At 33.9% G+C, this 24,111-nt stretch overlaps 1 pseudogene across 1 annotated transcript; it reads right to left on the bottom strand.

The window, feature by feature from the left end:
• Window positions 1–4: 4 nt before the first annotated feature.
• On the bottom strand, window positions 5–2,610 carry LOC149558146 (G-type lectin S-receptor-like serine/threonine-protein kinase At2g19130 pseudogene; annotated as a pseudogene). The gene has a single exon (XR_016364690.1). The product of XR_016364690.1 is annotated as a G-type lectin S-receptor-like serine/threonine-protein kinase At2g19130 pseudogene (transcript).
• Between the last annotated feature and the right edge of the window lie 21,501 nt (window positions 2,611–24,111).

Raw genomic sequence — 24,111 nt, 5'->3', positions numbered from 1 at the left:
TCTCTTCTTTCTAAATTGTACTCTCTATTGACCATATGCTAATAATAATAATAAGTCTGTGGCTTGTGTCAGCTTCCTGTCTGTCTATGAGTAGACAACTTAGCAACCATTCTTAAACATCACACACTGATGAAAACTATTATTTAAAAAAAAAGTCAGCTTTGACTACTTAATACTTAACACATTTGTGTTAACTAAAAATCAAACCTGAAATTTAAACCATTTGAAGTTTATAAAGACTTAGCTTGTGGAGCTTCCATTCGATTCTTGTCTGTCCCCTAATTCTGATGTCGGCATGTTAAGAGTTGGAGGCTCCATCTTCCCCTCCAGCATACGTACCACTTGTTCCATACTCGGCCTCTTCTCTTCTTCCCTTTCTATGCATAACAACCCTACGATGCCCATTTTTCTCACTTCTTCAAAATCCGCCTCAGCTGCAATAGCTTCATCTACGATATTAATAATCTTCCCCTGGCAAATTTGAGTTGCAGCCCACGCAGGAAAGTAATACTGACTCGAATCTTGCACATTGAAATCCAGACTCCTTCGGCCAGACATGATTTCCAAGAGCGTTATACCAAAACTGTACACATCAACTTTGGGTGTGATGGGAAGACCGGAGATCCACTCTGGAGCCAAATACCCTCTCGTTCCTCTGGTTGTGGTTAGTACTTTGCTGAAATCTCTACCCACAAGCTTTGCCAACCCAAAATCTGCTAACTTGGGTGAAAAATCACTGTCCAAAAGAATGTTTTCGGGCTTTACATCGCCATGAATGATGCGATCTCTGCACTCTTCGTGTAGATAAACTAAACCTCGTGCAGTGCCTAAAGCGATCTGGAACCGGGTCCTCCAATCGAGTGCCTTCTGTTTACTTTTGGAGTTATTAGTGAACAAAAAGGAATTCAAAGAGCCATTGGGCATGTACTCATAAACCAGTAAGCGTCTGGACCCTTGTGCACAAAACCCTCTCAGTATTATCAAATTCACATGTTGTATGTTGCCCAGACAACTGATTTCGGCACGAAACTGCTTCTCGTGTTGTCTTGAACCTTCCAGTTTCTTTACGGCCACGAGCGTACCGTCTATTAGAGATCCTTTGAATACTGTCCCGAATCCTCCACTCCCCAACTTAGACCTGAAATTCCTTGTGGCAATCTTCAACTCCATGTAACTAAACATTCTAAGAAAAGACTCCGAGGAATCTTGAAAAGCCTCCTTCTCTGGTCGCAGCCGATACCTTTGCCAAAATAAAAATGAAAACAAACCTAAAGCAAGGGTGAGAACACTCACAATAATAATGGTTCTCAGTATGGAGGAAGACCGTTTATGATAATTAGGAAATGAAGGGGCAGCTACTCGAATGGAGATTGTCGATTTATTGTTTGATGAAGAACTCTTCAAGTTTAGCAAATCTCCGGACCAGATTTTGCAGTGCCCAGAAGGAGAATCGAAAGCAAAAGCAGTGCAGGAGCAGTTGCGTAGGCAGGCTTTCTGGCAATCTTCCTCTGTGAGTGCAGGGTATGAAGAAGCTGAATCATCAGGCAACGACACACCAGTCTCGATAAATACGTCAGTGCTGCCATTTCTGGTATCGCAGTTTAATGGCCTTTCCCGAACACAGCCACTAGCCCACCAGTTACTTGAATTCCAGGCTTGCTCATCTGCGGGGTGGAAGCCCTCCACGCAGGTGCAGAACTGAATGTTGTTGGAGTTGCAGCTTCCATACGCGCCACAGAAACCATATACGGCACATTGATCTCTGGGACGAGCGGCCACATTGCTCCATTTATTGTCGTCGAACAGAGCGTAGACTTGTATTTCTCCATTCTTGACTTGGAAAAAACGAAGCATCCCATTCGGCAAACTATAACTCACATAAATACCAGAACTATCAATCTTAATGGTGATTGTGTAGCGCACCCCTTCTAACATTTCGGGAATTCCAGTGAACATTTTGCCATCCCATGGACCACTCTCCCAATACTGAACAGAATTATTCCATATTAGAATCGCTTGTTTGTTGGGTCCAGATAGATCGGGCCAAAGGGAGAAAAGCCCAGGAGCTGGATCCATTGAGTTCTTCCAACCGATTAGCTTTTGCTCCCCACCGAACCACATGCCGGGCAACCACGAATCTACAGGATAGTCGAAACTCTGCCAGAGAGGCTCAGATTGATTGTCATTCCTTAGCAGTACAAAATTGCCAGAATCTAAAAGCACAGCCCGCGAACGTTTGGAAGAAATATTAACAGACCAAAGAGATGTGCCCTCTGCGTCGAACAGTCCCAGATTACCTCCTTGAGAGAGCTTCAGAACGCCAGGATTGTTCTTCGCAGGGCTCTCCCTGTTGGCCACCCAAACGATGAATTGCTCTGGTATGTTTTTGGTATACCAGATGCCAACATACCAGTTCTTGCTTCCATTGGGGCTGAAAAACCCCAATTCAAACGTTCCATTCTTTGAAATTATTGTCTGATTTGCAAAAAGAGAGGCGCCCAACGAAAGAGAATCTCCCACTTCGGTAGATAAGCCGCCAGAGTTGAAAATTATTATTAATGTAACAGTTAACATCATAAATGCTCCAGGAAAGCTACTCTCTCCGGCCATTGCCGTATTGTTGGTCTCATATTTACTGAGTTGATGGGTATATATAGTAGAATAAGCTCTACAAACTCCGGAAGGTTAGGCATCGCTTTTCTGAAATTATTATGTTTCAGAACGCACCGTGTTTGGGACGAATGCGATCATCTGATATTTCTCGGAATGACGTACGTAGGTGCTGTTCACAACTTGGAATTGCATAAAGTAATGATGAAGCGAACTTTTGGGGAAGTGGGACTGAGCAAGTGGGAATGAGCGAAGTTATTAGCAGGCAGCGTAGAGAGTGCTGTCACCATCACAACTGTCGAGCTACATTTTTTCCAAGTGGCCGCATTGAATAGAAGAACAGTCAAGTGGCTCATCTAGTCATTTCATAATCATTTTTTAATAATAATAAATATACTCCCCAACATCTTACAAATTATAAAACTTGTAATGAGTGTTGGTGTTATTTCCTTTAGTTCCATGGCAGGAATGCACAAGGAATACTAGTGCATTCATGCAGTTTTATTATTCTATTAGTTTAACCAATCATATCAAAGTATTAAACTTCTATATTAAAAAACTATAGTCTATAATTTTCAAACATTTTTAAAAATACTATTTATCTCAGTTCCTATTAGTTATGATAGCAAAAAGTAAGGAGGAAAATCAATTTTCCCACCAGAAAATTAAAGAAAATTCTATTGCATTAAATGCCTACCCTTTTATCTAATTTTGTTCTTCCATATGAAAGACATTGTAGATGTCTGCATGTCAGAGATTTTTTTACTGTATTAAGAATGAAAACCTTAATTGTATAGGGGGCAAGCAAGCTTCTTAAAGGTTAGTATTTGAAAGTGGTGGCATGACATTTTTTATGTTTCCAACTTTCACCCTACCTTTTTCGGTAGAAGGCATAGGCGCCCATCAGTTCTTTTTAAAATAGGAATCAACCCCCCCTACTTATTTCTCTCAATGCTATAATGAGTTGTTCAACTTCCTTTTTAAATTCTTAATTCTTAATTATTATTTTTAAAACATGTAATGTATGAATATAAGAGCGACATTTCATAAGTAATCTTGATTTGGGGAGACATGAATAATATTAATATTAATATGTTAAAAATAATTTGCATTTTTTTAAATTTTTGTTTTTGAAAATTAATTTCTTTCTAATTATTTTAATTTTATCTAGTAAAGTAATTACATTTTGAATTTTCATTTAGTTTTATTTTTTAATAAACTTATCTTTTATTATTTCACTGAGTTAAGAATATACTTTTACATTTTATTTTATTTTTAGAGTTTGATTTATTTGTAACTTCAATTAACGATTTAAATTTTATCGTTAACATTTTAAATTAATATAATAAAATATCTATTATTTTAATTTCTTACACATTTAATTTAATTTATGTCTCAATTATTCAATGCTAGTTGTTCAAAGCTCTCTCCTACTCCCTCACATATCTCTCTCTTTCTATCACTCTAACCTATACTTGTACTCTCCCCCTCTCTCACACAAAAGAATAATTTATTTCGTGTTTAGTGTGGAAATCTTTATTTTGTAATGCTCATTACATTTTTAAAATACATTAAAACTTATATATTAAAAAATGAGAACGTACTCATAGAAATAATTTATTATTTAAATTACTAATATTAATCTTAATTAGTAGTTTTTCTTAAATAACTAATAAATAGATTAAACTTTCATTATAGATATATGAGGCTTCCTTTATATATAGACTTAACTCAAACAAATTGTTCAACATCACATAGCTATCTCACTAGTACAATTTTGTTGTTTAGGATAAAAATATCCATTAAGGTTTTTACATTTATTATTTAAAATCAACTACCTCTCTATATCTATCTCTCTATCTCTCTATTTTTATATTAGCAACTCTTCCTCTTCCCACTCTTTCTATCTCTATTTTCTTAACTTTTACTATGTTTGTCTCTTTTCCACCCCTACCTTTCTCACTACATCTCTCTCCATCTCTTTCTCCTTCTATCACCAACTATCCATATGTGTCTATCTATTTCTATCACTTTAACCTATATCTCTACTCCCCCTGCTTCACTAACCCATTAATAATTTAATAGTTCTTAATTGTAAATAAAATAATTATATTAATTTAAATATAATTTTACAATGGTATAGATAATTTATCATAGATAGTCAAATACAAATATGTCTTTGCAAATTTGTTGATAAATAACTATATTGTATTATTTTTTAGCATCCTTTTAAAAAATTAATTTGAAAAAATACATATAATGTTGGGAATTGCAAAGCTTATCAATTATTCTTTAATCTCTTCCTTATCTCTATCTCATCATCTATGAATATCTTTCTACTTAAATTGGTGCATCAATTCTCAACCTTACATTTATATTTTTGTCTAGTTTAAACTAAGTACATTATTGGCAGGAACTTTGATGCATAGTGTCTCCTTTTTACTCATATTTTTATTATTACTACTCTTATTTGTGAGATGTGTTTACTTTTTAAAGTTAAAACCCTTTTTATTTTTATCAAGTCTTTTGTTGGCCAAGTAAGCCTACTTTATTCAAATTTAAAAATAGTTTTTTACTTAATATTCAAATAAATTTTAATTAAAAATTAAAACAAATAAAAGAAAATGTTCTAATAATTTAATAGGTATTGCAATAAATGTATTAGGAATTAAATTTTGTTTGGTAAACTTAATTTCTAGAAATCAAACAATTTTTTTTTAAGAATATAAAATGGCATTATTAGTTTTTTTCATTTCATTGTATTGTATTTTCTTTAGACTTTATTGCATTTAGAAAATTGTAGAATTTTTCCTTACAAATCTAGTGTCTCTTTAAATATTTATTTGGTTGTTTTATTTTTAATTTCTCAAATTTATGATAATATCTACCTTCAAATAATTACTATTACTTATTTTTCTAGACTTTAACCAATATATAATAAATATTTACCATTATACCCCACTAGTATTAAAAAAATTAATCAATAGTTAAATTACCTATTAAGATAGATCAATGATTGACTACAATACTAAATTTCACATAAATTGCCCCGGTCAACTCAAACATGGTCCACATGTGCCTTAGTCTCCCAAACAAACATTTACAAAAATGTGCTCGACCAGAGCTCTTATTTATTTGACATTTGATTGGTTATTTTTGCTACAACAATAATTTCTTTTCCAAAATTTAGCTTTTTTTTGTGCATAAAACAAAATAAATGTTTATACAAACTTTATACATTTCACTCTTGGAAAATAAAAGAATATGTAAGCCAGTCTAATAATAATTGTACATGTTATTTAATAAAAAAATGATTGACAAAATAAAAAAGATTGATTTACATGAATTTGGGTGACACTTCACCTATAACCTTTCAATTTTATTTATTATGACAACCTTGGAATTCAGGTGACACTTCACCTATAATCTTTCAATTTCATTTATTATGACAACCTTGCTAATAGTAATTGTTAATATTAATATATTTTTTGCACAAAACTACAAATATATAAATATTTTCAATAAAATTATATAATGATAAAATAAATATTACAATTCTTATAATATCACCACAAATTTTACTATTTGTATAATATAGATTTTTATTAAATATTATTTAATATTTTGAACAATATTATAATACATCAATTTTAGTCAAAATACAACAATGTTAAAGAAAATAGATTATTCCAAACAAAATATAATAGGATCTAGCCACTTCATTGTACAAAGACAAGTTAATTCAATCATATTTTAGTTAATTGACCACATAATGATAGAAGAAAAGAAAAAATAGTTAAACAAAACAAATCTTAACAATCTATAAAAAAAAAATTTAAAAGCTATGTTCATAAAAAATATATTTATTCCTTAATGGTAAGATATTGTAATTGTTTGAAAACGATTTTGCAGTTAAAATATTGTGTTTATATAATAATCATATGATATTTTACCATTTTTTAATGATGTACTCTTATAGAATCTTTAAATTTAAAATAATATTATGCAATTATAAAAAGTCCTCAAACCTTTCAATTCATGTCAAGTTAGTTCCTGCCATAAGAGGATACTATAGCATTCGTTGGAATGTAACTTTTTAATTTTTAGTTTTTAGTTGTCCAATCATATTGTTTTATTTTTCAACGACATTTTCCATCTATAAAGTTCTAATATATGGTTGCATTTTTAGTGATTGAAAGGAAATTATTTATTTGAGATTTGATTGGTTATTTTTGCTACAATACTAGTTTTAGACTTTTAGCTTTTTGAGCACAAAACTCAATAAATGATTTTATAAACTTTATACATTTCACTCTTGGAGAATAATAAATAATGTCAACTAGTATAATAATAATTGTACATGTTAAATCAAATCAACATCACATACCAAAGTCAACATCCTAATACCAAGCACAAATCAAGTATCATCATAAAGAGATACAATATTAAAAGAATGTTCACTTCCAAATTAGATTCAAAAATTCAAAAACATAATAAAAAATAGATAATTAATTCTTATAAATAAGAATAGATAACTAAGAATTAAAAACACCACGACAGAAAAATAAAAAAATCTATGTAGGAGACTCAGGCTGCATACTACAAAGTGTCATCACATGATCAAACTACTTGATTTACCATGGAATGGACTCTTACTAAACCCCAAACCTTCAAGCATTCAGTTACCCTAGACTAATCACTCTACACTCTAGAGCTTCAACATGATACATATGCAACTAGAAATACTATCTCATAAAGATGAAGAATACTAGTCATACCTCTCACTAGTGTTAGATTGTGGTGACTAATCAGGAAAGTACTGTACATACTTCATAAATTCTTTGGGGCTTAGGGCATCGCCTTAAAAAAAAAATTGTGCCCTATTTTATTGGAATTTTGGGCTGACATGTAATTATTAATTATGACCCTAAAGTGATAAAAGTACTTGTATAAAAGAGGTTAGGGTTAGAGATTGTTATATAGTTGTGATGTGAAATTGGTTCTTGCGGCGATATTGAGCTATAAGGGATTACAGATTGTAATCAGGTTATAATCACTGGATTGTACTAATATCAAACTTACCGTTTGGTGGACGTGGCCCAAGGATTGGGTGAACCATGTTAAATCTTGGTGTCTTGTGTTCTTTTCTGTGTGATTTATTATTTTATGATATTGTTTATATTTTCATGTAATTGTTATTTGTGTCCATGGTTTAATCCTAACAACTAGCTATCATCACATTCCCTTCCTTAGACTATATAAGAACTTAAGGCATGAGCAAGGAAACATCTATTTTTATCTTTTTAAAGTGTTTACCACATATTAATTACTAGATTATCACTTATTACACTACTTATAATTAATTATGTTAGCATCCACTTTGGGCCCTAACTATGAAAATTAACACTATTGTAGTCACTGATTATTAATCTCCTATCATAAACAATTATTAAACTACTAGAAATAAATTCTCAACTAATACCAAAAAATAACACAACTACAACTTCACAAATATAGAAACAAATTTACAACACAATGAACACAATATTTTTGGACAAATTATCCCTCGAAAAATCCCTAAGGGAAAACTAGTTCTATAGATGAGGAATTATATTAAACTTTAGCAAATCAAGAGATACAAAATTCCTTGCCTCTCATTAGCAAAACTCCAATAACCTCCTAATTTACCCCACTGATATTCCCCATTGCTATCCCCATGCTAACATTGTGCCCTTGTTAACACTACAAGACAATTTTCTATCACTGTAAAATGCTTCTCCAAAACTTGTCTTTCCAAATGATCCAATGAACCCATTTTATACTACTTTGTTGGAAAACCAATGGCCAAGATTAAATCAAACCAAAGGTTGAGATTAAGACAACTCAATAGCCAATAATAGAATTGGTTGCAAGTTGTCTAAAAGGGAATCACTAAAATTAGTAAATAATTATCCTTGCAACAACCATTTACTAATTCTCGACAAGTGGACAAATAGCTATCCAAACTAACCATAACTAATGTTACTATACATAGATAAGGATGAATAGCTAGCCAAGCTACCCATAAATACTACTACTATTTTTGGGTTAGAAATAACAATTGTCCAACTAACTATAATTAACACTCCCTCTTAGCGAGGAAGTTGTTCTGCATGACACCCATCTTATCTCTGAAGAAGATAAATTTGGCCTTTCCCAAAGCCTTCATTAGAATGTCTACTACCTGCTCATCTGTAGGTATGAATTGTAGGTGAACAATACCTCGTTGTACACAATCCTTGATGAAGTGATACCTAATATCTATATGTTTAGACCTATCATGAAACACTAGATTCTCAGACAACTTGATGCAACTCTAATTGTCACAATGCATCATAGTAGTCTCAACCTTCTGACCAAACAAGGCTACTAACAACTTTTGAGGCCATATAGCTTCACATTTTACCATGCTAGCTTCTATGTATTATGCTTCTGCACAACTTAGAGCCATAGACTTCTACTTCCTGCTGAACCAAGATACAATTCCTAATCCCAAACTGAAACAACACCCTAAAGTGCTCCTTTTGTCTATTGTACTTCTTTCCTAATCTACATCAGTATAGCCTATCAACTTGATACCTTCATCTCTAACATATCTGTTGGAATAATCAAATGGGAAGAATACTTCTGGGGGGGGGTGGGGTGAATTAGAAGTATCACACTTTAACCTTAAAAATTTTTAACTAAAAAAAAATTGCATGCATGTAAACATATCAATTAAGCATAAAGTAAACACGTGCATCATAACATATAACACCAAATTTGGTAACCCAGAAACCCTCCAAAATGAGAAGATAAAATTGGGGTGGGGGTGATACCCACAAAATCATTGCAGTAATAATGTTTGACCACTTCTGATGGTCTGCCCTATTAAAGGCTTTACACTATATCAATAGTGACCTTTTTAAAGGATTTATGAACACTTTACATGAAGTGTCACCCTGTTAAAGGATTTTATCACCTTTTCAAAGGATCTACAATTTAGCTGTTAAGCTAACCTATCAACATAGGATTCTCTTTCTAATACAATTGCTAGATAATATTAGATAAATAAACTTGATAGCTTACAATCTATAATTACTGAATTCAGGCACTTGATCTCCTCATTCTGATCTAATCCTTGCTTGATCTGATATCTATTTGCAACCCTTGCTTTGTTCTAACCAACTGAATATGCAATGCTAATTTGTTCCTTTAAGTCTTTTCACATTTCCCTCTGAATTTTTCTATAGTTTACCCATTCTCTACTCTCATCCACACATACAATGGGGTTTTTGTCCTCCTTTTAAGGATTTCAAAGACTTAGGGTTAGGTATGAATCTATGATCCATATTAAATCCTTATTTCCTGCTCATTCCTTGCACTTTTCTTTTTGATTGCATGCCTTCTCCTTTTTTTTTCTTATTGGTTGCATGCTAATTGCATAAGTAAATGAAAAGATCTGATCATATATTTTAATCCCTTTTTGATTCATCCAAAAATGGTTTACATCTGAGTTTGTGAAGGCAAAAACTCATATGTTGATTTTGTGTTACTCAACACATACTAGATTGCTGGTGCTTGATACATATATGATTCTAGTTTGCTCGGCACCTATTGCATTTTGGCTTGCTCGACATCAACTTTGACTCGTCACCTACATATCACTCGGCTCATATGGTTCACTTAGCACCTGTATCATGCTCGGCACCTGAAGTCACTTGACATCTATTGGAATTTCAGCTTGGCACATACTAGAGCTTGACATATATAGTGTACTCAGCTTCTATGTGAAAATTGGTTAAGTGTGTTGACACTCAATTATCAAAACCAATTTGAGACCAACAATCTCCCCCTTTGACATGAGTGTCAAAAACACTTAAATAAGCATTATACTTGGTCTGATGAGTACATTATCCAATCTATTTAGCATATGTACAAAATTTCAAAAACTTGTTCAAAATTTTGTAAAGAACAATATAGCTCAAAATTCTTATAACTCCCCTTGAGCTAATTGTGCCATTTCCATTTGTGTAACAAAAATTCTTGTGTTGAATTTGTCTGATACTCTTTTCCTTTACCCTATTCTTTTTGTTTCCTATGCCTGCTTGCTAACCTATTCTATATGTTCTATTTTCACTTGTTCTACACTTGCAAATTTTTATTCATATCTCCCCCATTTATATGTGTCCCCCTTTTTGGCTATCATATAATATGTACAATCATTCCCCCTTTATTCTCCAAAAGAATGAAAGAATGTAATTACTTAGTATTCTCCCCCTTAGTTATTAATTTCCCCTTTATTTCATATCCCCCCCTTTTTGACACTTATGTCAAAGGGTGCTAAGGGTTAAGACCATATTTTTCCAAAAGTGTACTATTTATCTCCATAATCATCTTGAGAGTTGCATCCCACTTGTCCAAAACTATCTCCAATGACTTGTGCTAGATGGCAGTCTCTGCAGCAAGATGTACAAGTCCCTCTGAAGTAGAAAGATTAGGATCTTTCTTTAAAATAATCTCTGCATAGACTTGTTCTTTATGGAGTACTTCCAAATGTGGGGTAATGGAAGATTGTAATTGCATCAATTTGGACTTGATGTTGGCCTCTTTAGCCATCAACACAACTAATTTTGTCTATGCACGTTTGAGAAAAATGTTTCTCACTCAGAGATAGATCTTTTGACAACTGAGTGCTAGAAATCTTTAAATTTCTCTCCAAGCTCAGGGGTTTTTGGCTTGTCTCTTGTGTGAAGTATGAAAAGTCACACAACTTTTTGTACAATGAGAATACATTCTCAAGTACCTTTTTTCACTTTGTCAACCTTATTTTCTAATTAAACCTATGAAATTTATATTTCATTTGATATTTTCTCATTTACTTTCCCTTGGAATTTCTTCTTAGACAATTCCATATGTTTTGCATTAGTTTCCTAATCTTCATTTGTTACCTGTTCTACAATTTCTAACAATTGTTCCATTATTGGCTTGGTCTCATCAGGTGACTGCAAGTTGAAGGCATCCAAAAAGATTTCCTTGATCTCATGTAATGCTTTCTTTTGTTTATACTCTTTCTTGAGTATCTCTTGCCTTTTTCTCCTATTCAAGGCTTCCTGCATCTTAATAAATTTCTCAATGCTTATTGTTTTTGAGTCATAACTAGGTATGACTATCTCTTCATCTAACTTAGGGTCTCCATAGTGAAGTACCCTTGTCACTTTTGTTGAGCTCGAGCTTGGTGTAGAAATTTGCAATGGCATTACATCAGTGCTTGGCTTTGAAGAACTTGTGTAGGAGTGCTAGTAGTTGGTAGTTCTACCAATGTCTGCATGGTGGCCTGCTCCTCTTCCTTTGATGTTTCCTTATCTACATCTGATCTCCCCTGATCAATTACAATTAGTTGGGGTGTACCTTGTGTTTGTACTATAGGATTAGATGTAGCAATCTATCCTGTTTTCCCTATTGTTATTTCTTTATCTACTTTTGCACTTGGCTTTTTCTGCATGCTATCACCTATCCCAGATGTGTCAACTGTTGGAAATGGTGGTGGAAGCATTAGGAGTTGACCACTAGTAGCTATAGAGATGGTAGAGGGTGGTTCTTGTGGATTCACCTTGTCTCTAATTGGATCTACTACCACCTTTTGTAACTCATCCACACTCACCAATACTAGATTTGTGCATAATTGTGCTTGTAGTGTTGATTGGTGAAGGATCTTCTTGAGATCATCTACAATTAAAGGATTGATGTTTTGACAAGATTTGTTAGTAACATCCTTCACAGTTATAGTATCTATAGATGTGGTGATGATATAAGGAGGGCTAGGAGGTGGCAATTATGAGTCTTGCACACTCTGATCTATTTGCTACTCATTAGCTATTGCTATTTCATCTTGTTTCTTTGTCTCCTCCTCTTCACCTTTTTCTTTCTCCTCTTCCTCTTTCTTCTCTTCTTCTCCTTTCTTTTCTTCTTTCTTCTCTTCTTCTCCTTTTTTCTATTTCCTTTTCCTCCTCTTGTTTCTATTCCTTATCCTTCTCACTGGCCTCAACCTTATTTACATCTGCATCCTCCTCTTCTTCTCCATCCTTATGGGTATGTGCAGGATCATGGTGTACCAAACTATGGCCTTAAGTGGCAGTGAAAAGCTAGCAAATCAGGGTTATGTCAAATTGACACATAATTTTAAAGTGGTTCTAGACTTTATATCAAAAATTTGTAATAAAATAATCTGTAGGAAATTGAATCTAGTTTTTAAACTACAAGGCCTTATCTAGAGAAAAAATTATTTGATTGGTCAAAAGTTTGGATTTTAATGTAGTACTACAAACATTTCAGGAAAAAAATAAAAAGTAGGTGTATGTCTGACCACATTAATCATAATCAAATGATAATATTTTTAAATTTAATTTTAGATATAAAAAGTAGAATCATGCCTGGATGTGATGCATATTTTTGGAAATTTTTATTCCAAATAAATAATTAATTATGAATTTTCTACTATACTGTTTTCAAAATTAACAAACTCCCGTGTCTGACCACCTTAACTAGTTCAAAAAAAATTAAAATTAACTTCTTCTTTTTTTCTTATACTAGTCAAACCATAGAATGTGACACATCTTTTGGATTTCACAAATCTTATACAGTTTGAAAGTTATAGCTATTTTTCAACCAGTATGTCAATCAACACTTTATAGCTAACTCCATTAGAAAATAAGTAATAATTACTTACTGAACTCGTAATTTGATAAACCTTACATTTATGAAAAGCTAAGAACATTCTTAAGAAACCCTTTTCATTACATCAAATTTTGGTTTAAAAAAAGTCGTCAACTACATGCTTGAAGTAAAAAACACATAAGAACATGCCAAAAATACATTTTCAGGATGTTTTAAAGATGACCATTTAAGGTTGGTATCAAAAGATATAGTAGAAATTATAAAGGTATTAATTGTTTTCATTTAGTATTAGGATGGGTGGGGAAAAAATTGGAATAGATTTTGAAATTCTTTGAGGCATTTCAGAACTACATATTTTTCAGATTGCCACTTTTTGGCACACCATGATCCTACACATACCCTTATCATTTATCAAGTTATATATTGACTTCCACAATCTTGTGGAATTATTGACAACTTCTTCAATTTTATTTTGTAAAATGTTAAAGGCTCTATACTTTGGTGCAAACTTTCTTCCATGTTTCTTGTTAGCCTTAGTAATTTGACCTCTAGTCAATTCTGGCATCACTTGTGCCAACAAGGATTCTCTTATTTCTTTTTCCATCTTCAACCAATAATGCCACTTATTTTCAATAATTTCATATAAATTATTGGGCATAGTTTTATCTAATTAAAGAAGTTTGTTCTTGAATTATGCCATCATGGCATATACTAATTCTTCTACCTTATTATGATCTTCTCTACTTAATTTATTGCAATCAATACTTTTCAAATCAAAGAAGTCTGCATTCTTAAAATTTTCACAAATTTCATCAATAACTGACTTGGGAGGATGGCTTACCACTCTAAACTGGCTGATGTCCTCAGTTTATATCTTCTCCTCATCATCAAACTCTAGTTGTGCAATGTATTTTCTTCTTGGTTTCTTTTGCACTTGACTAGTCTGATCAATAGCCTTCTTCTTCTCTTTCATTTACTCTTTCGCCTTTTGAGTTGAGGCTCTTGTAGTGGCTCTTGTCACTGGTGTTGGCTTGGCTTGGATTTGTTTTGACAACCTTCTTCGCTTTGGCTTGAGCTATAGGCTGAGTTTTAGCTTTTCTTTTCATAGGTTCTTGAGTTAGTGCTTCCCTGGCTTCTTCTTTCTTGACACCTTCTTCCTCTTATTTATCCTCACCTAAGCCTTCTGTCAATTCCAGTGGGCCTTGCCCCTATTCATCTTCTTCACTCTCATCTTCTTCTTCTTCTTCCTCATCTGCTCGCTCAATTCCTTCACTAAATTTCTTCTTTATCTTCTTCACTAACTTATCCTTCCTCTTTATTACAAAGGTTGTCTTGAGCTCCATTTCCACCTTGGTTTTTACAATATCATATGTACCAAAGGGTTTGACATTCTTATCAACTTCTCCTACAAGAAATGTTGTGATTGTTGATGAAGCTTCATCAACATCTAGCTCATAACCTAATGGTCTTAGCCATCTAAGCCTTGGAACTGCTGCTTGGATATAGGTGTGATCAATATCAACTAAGAAGCAATATCATTGATGTGTTGTTCCACTAGGGAAACTAGTATCCTTAGTCTTTGCTTCATGGATTTCTTAAAATCCTCAAAATAACTTTTCATTTGGGCTTCAAAGTTATCACCCATTTACTCAATGTACTCATTGATTTGAGTAATGGCTGACTTGTTTGATTTCTAATTAACTTTCCCAATTGAGGGAAATTCTTCTGAAACATAGAAGAATATGAAAACAATAATTGATCCAAACTTACATTGAGCACCTTTGGATCTTCTGATTGCTCCTGGATTCTCCATGATTTTCTATAACAACAACTCTCCTAGATCATATGTATGATCTTTCTTGACAAGTTTATATGCCACATACATAACAATACATGGTCCACTATTCAATCTGCTAGATTGATAGGACTTATGAGAAATCACTCTCACTGAAAAATTCAAAAGGGGATCTATGATTGTGTTAATGGTCATCCTCATCTTGTTCCATTTAGCCCTGGTGTTCTTTTCAATAGCTTCCTTTGAATCACTACGTAGGGTCTTGTGTCAATCTAGGGTTGGAAAACCTATAACCCTATGCACAATTCTTTTCATTATTTTTATAGGTCCTCCTTATAACCATAAGCAACCATTATGTATCCTACTTAAAATAATTCTTATTCATTCAATTTTAAAAACTATGGGGGAAACTAGGGCATGGATTAAACTGTTCTTCTCAACTATTTGAAATTCTTCCTTAAGCACTCAATTTTTACATAGTTTATCATATGCTTGAAAAATCTCAAGGTCTCCTATTGTTCCTACTTTGCAATTTTAACATTTCCTAACATCTTGCACCATTATGACTTTGGGTGGAATCATGGATAATGTGCCGACAGGGTCAGTTTTTATAAGAAACTTCTAGAATCAATCTAAAATTTGGTTGTTTGACCTCATTAATAACCAACTGAACCTCAAAACCTTCCTTTTCCTTAAATTTTTTAGAACTAGAAGCCATTTTTCAAATCTAGGGTTTCAAAAGATATTAAACTTTGTGACTATGCAACTTGGCACTTGTAGAATACCTTAGATCAATGAAAATGATGTTGAATCTTGTCAAAATCCGTTCAAAAGGCTTCAATACTGCTCTTCAGTCACTTTTGCACTCTTTTCATTCTTTTTCTACATTCAAATGATGAGAAATGATCGAAAATAAAACCTTATACTCTTTCTAAACCTAACATTAAATGCATAGTACATATAGCTGTACACTCAGCTCTTCAAGATTTTAACATAACTTGGCTTCCATTGGTTTTCCATCACTCAGCTTCAACTAGATTTACTCTTCACTCAGCTTCCATTGAAATTTCCCAACTTGGCATCAACTATCAACTTAGTCGCAACTAACTACTCAGCATGCAATGGAACTTTACTCGACATCTAAGGGAAACTAGGCATTATTTGCAAAAACTTCAAGTTTGACTTTGCATCTCAACTCATGTTGTTTTCTTCTTTGCAGTGCTTGTTTGTCTTGGGACTGATGTTTGGTATAACTATGTATATCAGTCTCTTACACCTATTCATGCTTAGTTAGTTGAGGTGTGACTATTTGACCTTTTGGGTGAAGTCATCCCTCCATTTGATGAGGTATATTCATCTTTCTTCTTCCAAGTCTTGTTCATTTGTCCTCTAATGTACTCAACATCAACCTTTGCTTTCCCCTTGTTGAACTTAGAACTTGGTGCCTTTGAATTTTTTTGTAAATTCTTGCTAATATGACTAGTCTTCAAGCAATTGAAACATGTGGTTTGACTTAACCATTTGTTGTAGTTCCCTCTGAAATGTGTCCTAATGTAGTTTTCAAGAATGTGTCCATATTCCTAACAATAATGACAGCTATACCTAGTGTTATAAAACCAATTGTAGTGATGACAATGTTTACCTTCTCTTGTTGCCTGATTTGATGTCCACGTAGGCTTTGTTCTACACTCAAAAGCTCTATGTCCATACTTCTTGCAATTGTAGTAGTTTCCTTCAAATTTTGGTCTACTGATAGTCCTAGTCCTGCATTCATGTGCTTGATGTCCTTTCTTTTTTCACTTGTGACAATAGCTTGAATTCTTAGGCTTATCATGCTAATGGGAATTATTACTCCTACATACATTGGAAGTATGTCCCTTTTACCTTAGAAATTACAAGAAGGTTTAGTGTTCTTACCTTTGTTACTTCTTTCTTTCGTAGTCTTGGATGATTCTCCTTGTTCAGTGCTAGTGTAACCAAGTCCTGAAGTATCATTACTAGCCTTTGGTGATTTTAGTAGCTTCTCAAAGTACTTAATAGCCTCATTGGGTTTGTTGAAACTTTTTTCAACTTCCTTCTCTCTTTTCAAGTCATTTTGCAATTGTTCATTCTACATCTTCAGTGTAGAGATCTCAATGTATTTAACATTAAGTTCATGATGAGCATTCATCATTTGGCTAAAGGTATCTAACTACATGTTGGAGATCCTTGTAAGCTCTATTGACTTCTCCACTAGTCTATTTGCAAGGTTTCTTTTATCATCCTCAATCAGAGCCCTATCCTCAATGGCTCTTTTCTTCTATTCAGTTATCTCACACAGCATCATGGCTTGTGACTCTTGCTCAATTTTGAGAGATCTTATCTCTTCTTCTTGAGCTTTGTTCTTTTCCATCATTTCTGCTATTGTTGCATCAATTTCCTTGGAATCATCTTGTAATGTGTGTCATTTTTAGCTATGGCTATATCCTTCCTTCTTTTCAAGGATTTTCTCAATTCTTCTCTGGCTTCCTCCAAGTTGTGTAGGGTGAGATGCACATCAATCACCTGATTCTCTATTATCTTCCCAAGTTTGAAGACTTCCATCTTTGGATCTTTTTTCTAAGCTATTAGGCTTCTCCTTGTGAGAACCTTGGCTTTGATACCAATTGTTGGAATAATCAAATGGGAAGAATACTTTTGAGATAGGGGTTGAATCAAAAGTATCACACTTTAACCTTAAAAAATTTTAACTAAAAATAAAATTGCATGTATGTAAACATATCAATTAAGCGTAAAGTAAACACATGCATCATAACACATAACACCAAATTTGGTAACCTAGAAAACCCTCAAAATGAGAAGGTAAAACTAGGGTGGGGATGATACCCACAAAATCACTACAGCAATAATGTCTGACCACTTCTAATGGTCTGCCCTATTAAAGGCCTACCCTATTAAAGGCTTTACACTATATCAATAGTGACCTATTTAAAGGATTTACATGAAGTGTCAACCTGTTAAAGGATTTTATCACTTTTTCAAAGGATCTACAATTTAGCTATTAAGCTAACCTATCAACATAGGATTTTCTTTCTAATACAATTGCTAGAAAGTATTAGATAAATAAGCCTAATAGCTCACAATCTATAATTGTTGAATTCAGGCAATTGACCTACTCATTCTGATCTAATCCTTGCTTGATCTGATATCTGTTTGTAACCCTTGCTTTGTTCTGACCAACTAAATATGCAATGCTAATATGTTCCTCTATGTCTTTTCACATTTCCCTCTAAATTTCACTCTAGTTTACCCATACTCTGCTCTTATCCATGCATACAATGGGTTTTTTTTTCTCTTTTTAAGGATTTTGAAGACTTAGGGTTAGATATGAATCTATGATCCATATTAGATCTTTATTTCCTGCTCATTCCTTGCATTTTTCTTATTGATTGCATATGTTCTCCTTTTTTTTCTTATTAGCTACATGCTGATTGCATAGGTAAATGAAAAGATTTGATCTTATATTTTAATCCCTTTGTGATTCATCAAAAAATGGGTTAGATCTAAGTTAATGAAGGCACAAAATCATATGTTGATTTTGTGTTACTCAACAAATACTAGATTACTGGTGCTTGACACATATATGATTATGGTTTTCTTGACACCTATTGCATTCTGGCTTGCTCGACATCAACTGTGACTCGACATCTACATATCACTTGGTTCATATGCTTCACTCAGTACCTATATCATGCTCAACACCTATTGGAATTTTGGCTTGGCACATACTAGAGCTCAACATATATAGTGTACTCAGCTTCTATGTGAAAATTAGTTAAGTGTTTTGACATTCAATTGTCAAAACCAATATGAGACTAACAATATCTGATCCCATACTCAACTGTACCACACAAGTAATGCAATACATGCTTCTTCATTGTCCAATGCATTCTATTTGGTTCAACCATGAACTGAGTAAGAGAGTTTACTACAAATGCTATATCTAGCCTAGTGTTGACCAAATACATAAGTGAACCAATCAACTATCTATATAAGGTGAGATCTACATCCTTCTCCTTAGTTGTATCTACCTTGCTTCAATTCCTAATCATGGGTGCAGACATGGCTTTGCAATCCTCCATCCTAAATCTCTTCAAGATTTAAATGCAATATTTCCCTTGACCAAGAAAAATATCTCCATTAGTTTGCCACACCTCCATGCCTAGAAAATAGTGCATGAGTCCCAAATCCTTCATCTCAAACTCTTCAACAAGGTCACTCTTACAATCCTCTATGATCCCTAGTAACCTATAAGAAACAAGTCATCAACATAAAGAAAAAGAATGAGAATCTCACCCCCAGCAACCAAGTAGTAGAGGTTAGCATCTACTTCACTCTTCACAAAGCCCATTCCTTGCAAGTATGTATCAATGGGCTCATACCATGCTCCAAGAGCATGCTTGAGTCTGTAAAAGGCTTTCTTTAATCTGCACACGTGGGTCTCTTTTTTGTGTGCTACAAAGCCTTCTGATTTCTCTATGTATACCTCCTACTTTAACTCACCATTAAGGAATGTTGTCTTGACATCCATTTGATGGATCTACCATCCCATCTGTGCTACAAACAATATCATGACTCTTATAGAAGTATACCTAGCCACCGAAGCAAATGTCTCCTCATAGTCTATTCCCTCTTTTTGAGAGAACCCCTTGGCCATGAACCTCACCTTGTATTTCTCGATGCTACCATCTACACCGTGCTTTATCTTATAGATCCAGCATGATCCAATTGCTGCTCTATCTATTGGTCTAGGAGCTACCTCCCACACATCATTCTATGTTACTGAGGAATACTCCTCAAACATAGAATCTCACCATACCTGATGATTTGTAGCCTCCTAATAGCTTACTATCTACCAATTGACTATGTAATGGAACATAGTCATTGAACTTGGCTAGTTGTCTCCACTGTCTAGTACTCTTCCTAGAAGCTCCCACAAACTCCTGAATATCCCTTTGTGTATTTACAACCTCATGGTTCTTGTTGCCAACTATAGACGATGAAATTTCAACCTTTAAATCATCTAGATGAATTTCCCATTGCACCTATTGCTCCATACTCTATGAATCTTCACTACTTGAGCCTACACTTGTACTAGTAATTGTACTTAAGCTTTGCTTCCCTTGGCTTGGCTTCGGAGCTTTTTCTAGCTGCTCACTCTTATCATCTACAGACAAATCTCTAGATATCTCGAATGCCTCATCCTCCATGAACTTAACATCACATCTAAAAATAAGCCCTTTAGTCCCTAGAATGAAAATCCTATATGCCTTTTGAGGTCTCACTGTACCCAAAAAAGTACCCCCTCTTTGCAGTCTGATCTAACTTCGTACATGTATCTTTAGGAATATGAAAATATGCCAAACTCCCAAATGTCCTAAAGTGACCAACATCTGGCTTCTTTCCTATGAAAGCCTCCTCTAATGTCATCTTCCCTAGCACCTTGTGTGGAACTCTATTTTGAATGTAGGCTACTATACTACACACCTTTTTCCATAAGTAATAGGGCATGTCCTAGTCATGTAGCATAACCCTTGCTACCTCCAATATAAATAGTTCTTCCTCTTAACAACTCCATTCTATTGTGGATTGTAAGGAATAGTCCACTCTCTCTTGATTCCTTCTCTAGTACATAACTCCTGGAAGACATTCCCTTTGTACTTGCCTCCATTGTCCGACTGAAGAACCTTTATCTTCCTTCCTATCAAATTCTCCACAAGAGCCTTCAACTCTTGGAATCGACTGAAGACCTCATCCTTGGTCTTCAAGAAGTATATTCAGGTCTTCCTAGAGAAATCATCATTAAAAGTAACATAGTACTCATATCCTCTAAGATATTTCATTGACATCAATCCACAAACATCTAAATATACTAGATCAAGAACACCCTTAGATCTGGTGTCGCTTCTTGGAAAAGATTCTTTTGCAAACTTCCCCAACACACATCCATTACATACATCATCATGCTCTGTGCTCACTTTTGGCACACCTGTCACCATCTCACGAAGCAATTTAAGTGCTCCATGATGAATATGGCCCATCCTGCTATGCTATAGCTCTCCAAGATCTCTAGGATTACTGTTGCTCATGAGTACCTTAGGAGTACCAAACTGCAACCTATAAAGATGACCACTCCTAACTCCAATAGCTATGGGTTATTTCCAATCCTTGTGCTTAATCAACACATTTGTCCCTCTAAAGAGTATGTTATACCCCCTATCCTGAAGAACAGATATAGAAATCAAATTCATACCTAACCCTGGCACATGCAATATATCATGAAGTGGAATTATCTTTCCATGCTCCCTCTAAAATTGAACAATCCCTTTCCCAACTAGGTTGAGTTTGGACAAGTTTCCCATACAAATTTGGATGTTGGTGTCCTCCTCCTTGTAATTGGAAAAGTACTCTCTAACTCCTATCATATAAAATGATGCCCCACTATCTATATGCCAAACACATTGTGAGGTTGAGATAACCATGCAAGTTATGAGTGCAAACTCATGACATCCAAAGCATTTGACCTTAGAAAGGTCCTTCTTCTTCTTCTCACTTTGTGAATTCAATCCTTTGGTAGATCCCTTCTTTGCTTTCCCTTTACCTACTAGAGCAATGTTTTCCTATTCCACCTCACTTTTCTAACTCTTGTTGCCTCCATTGAGAAGACTTAGTCTAAACTCCTCCTGAGTGAAATTAGTCCATAGTCGATCCCAAATCAGTAAAGTATCTTGTCCACTAATAACTTGAACAAAGACACTCCATTATTTAGTAAACCTATTTAGAGCTATTCTCACTAGCTTGTCATCACTAGGACTATCTCCAATAGCCGCTAACTCATCCTTGACAAGTATAAGCCTAGTGAGCTAACTTGTAACATTTTCTCCCTAGCTCATTCGGGTATTCTTTAGCTTGTCTCTAAGAATCATCTTCCTATTGGTGGTAGCATTTTGTTATAGATTTAGAATGGTTTCCCACATCTTATTCACCATATCTAGCTCTATGATATTTGGAACAATATGATCCTTGATACCATCAAGGATAATCCTCCTTGCCTTGGCATCATCCTTCTTATGTGCTACAACCTATGTTGCATTCATTTGTATAGGTACAACAATGGTAGCATAATCCTTGATGCCATTCTCTTCCAACAATAAAGAAATTATGGCCTTCCAAACACCAAAATTTGAGGCACCATCCAATCTAGCCTAATCTCTCAAACTAGCTAAAGCCATCTCAAGGGATTAAAGCAATAATTAATCTAAAGAGATCAATATTTCTTTCCTAGGAGAAAACTCTTCTACCCTCAACAATGCTCTAATACCATGTGAAAATTAACACTAGTATAGTCACTAATTATTAATCTCCTATCATAAACAATTATTAAACTACTAGAAATAAATTCCCAACTAATACCAAAAAAAAACACAACTAAAATTTCACAAATACAGAAAGAAATTCACGACATAATGAACACAATATTTTAGGACAAATTGTTCGTGGAAAACCCGCCTAAAGGAAAACTAGTTCTATACATGAGGAATTATATTAAACTTTAGCAAATCAAGAGATACAAAATTCCTTGCCTCTCACTAGCAGAACTCGGATAACCTCCTAATTTCTCCCACGAATATTCCCCACTGCTATCTCTATTCTAACACTATGCCCTTGCTAACACTGCAAGACAATTTGCTATCACTGGAAAAATGCTTCTCCAAAACTTGTCTTTCCAATGACCCAATGACCCCTTTTTATACTACTCTGTTAGAAAACCAATAGCCAAGATTAAATCAAACCAACGGTTGAGATTAAGACATCTCAACAGTCAATAATAGAATTGGTTGCAAGGTGTCAAAAAGGAAATAACTAAAATTAGTAAATAATTATCCTTGCAACAACCATTTACTAATTCTTAGCAAGTGTACAAACAACTATCTAAACTACCCATAACTAATGCTGCTATACATAGATAAGGATGAACAACTATTCAAGCTACCCATAAATACTACTACTATTTATGGGTCAAAAATAATAGCTTTCCAACTAACAGTAATTAACACTAACCCCCATTGCAAGCCACTACCATAGAACATACCAAAAAGGAAACAATAATCGAGTTCATTTCCTTAACAAATAACCTAAAAATGCATTGGTTCTCAAAGCTCAAGTCTTCATAAATACTCATCAAAATAAATCTCATAAACATAAATTTAAATAAAAATCATAAAATATATTATGACATCTAATCAAATAATCCTCATAATTTTTTTATCTAAATACACCTCTAATGAACATGCTAGTTTGGTCAACTACACAAGTCACTTAAAATCATCATGAAATAAATATCAGGAGACTTTAAGTAAAACATAAAGAAGCATAAAGATTTCAGTCATATGGTTTAATTCCATTATTTCCTATGTTTATATTAGGCTATAAGGATATGTTGAGGAATAAATTAAGAATATGCATATTTACATGAATAGTTAGGCTAATATACTTATTTATGTGAATAAGTATTTAAATTGTGATATTGCTATAAGAATTTAACTTTGTAATTTTTGAGTCAAACTCATTGGCTTATATTTCATGAGTAGTGATTCAATAGGAATCCATATCTCATAAGAATAAATGGAATACTTCACACTCATTGAATCTAGGTGATGCTCACAAAGGTAAAACACAAGGACTTTTTGAGAGGCCACCCATCCTAGTACTACTCTGTTGGATACAATTGATTAATTGTGTGTTGTCTTTTATGTTACACAAATGTCATATCAATTACCAGACAGTGGTTATCGAGCTCACTTGGTCAGTGAAGATAGTTTTCCTTGTCTATCAAGCGTCACTGATTTACTCTAAACAGATGACAGTGTCTACCGAGCTCACTTAGGCATCAAATGAATTTAGGCAAAAAAGTGTGTTAACCAAGCTCACTTGGTTAACAAAGGGAAATTTGGATAGAGTTAGTACTCACC

Source organism: Cupressus sempervirens, chromosome 5, assembly GCF_028749045.1.
Source record: "Cupressus sempervirens isolate cs-2001-9-10 chromosome 5, ASM2874904v1, whole genome shotgun sequence".
Taxonomy (NCBI): Eukaryota; Viridiplantae; Streptophyta; class Pinopsida; order Cupressales; family Cupressaceae; genus Cupressus; species Cupressus sempervirens.
Note: the sequence above shows the minus strand (reverse complement) of the source record. Positions and strands in the feature narration are given on the sequence as shown.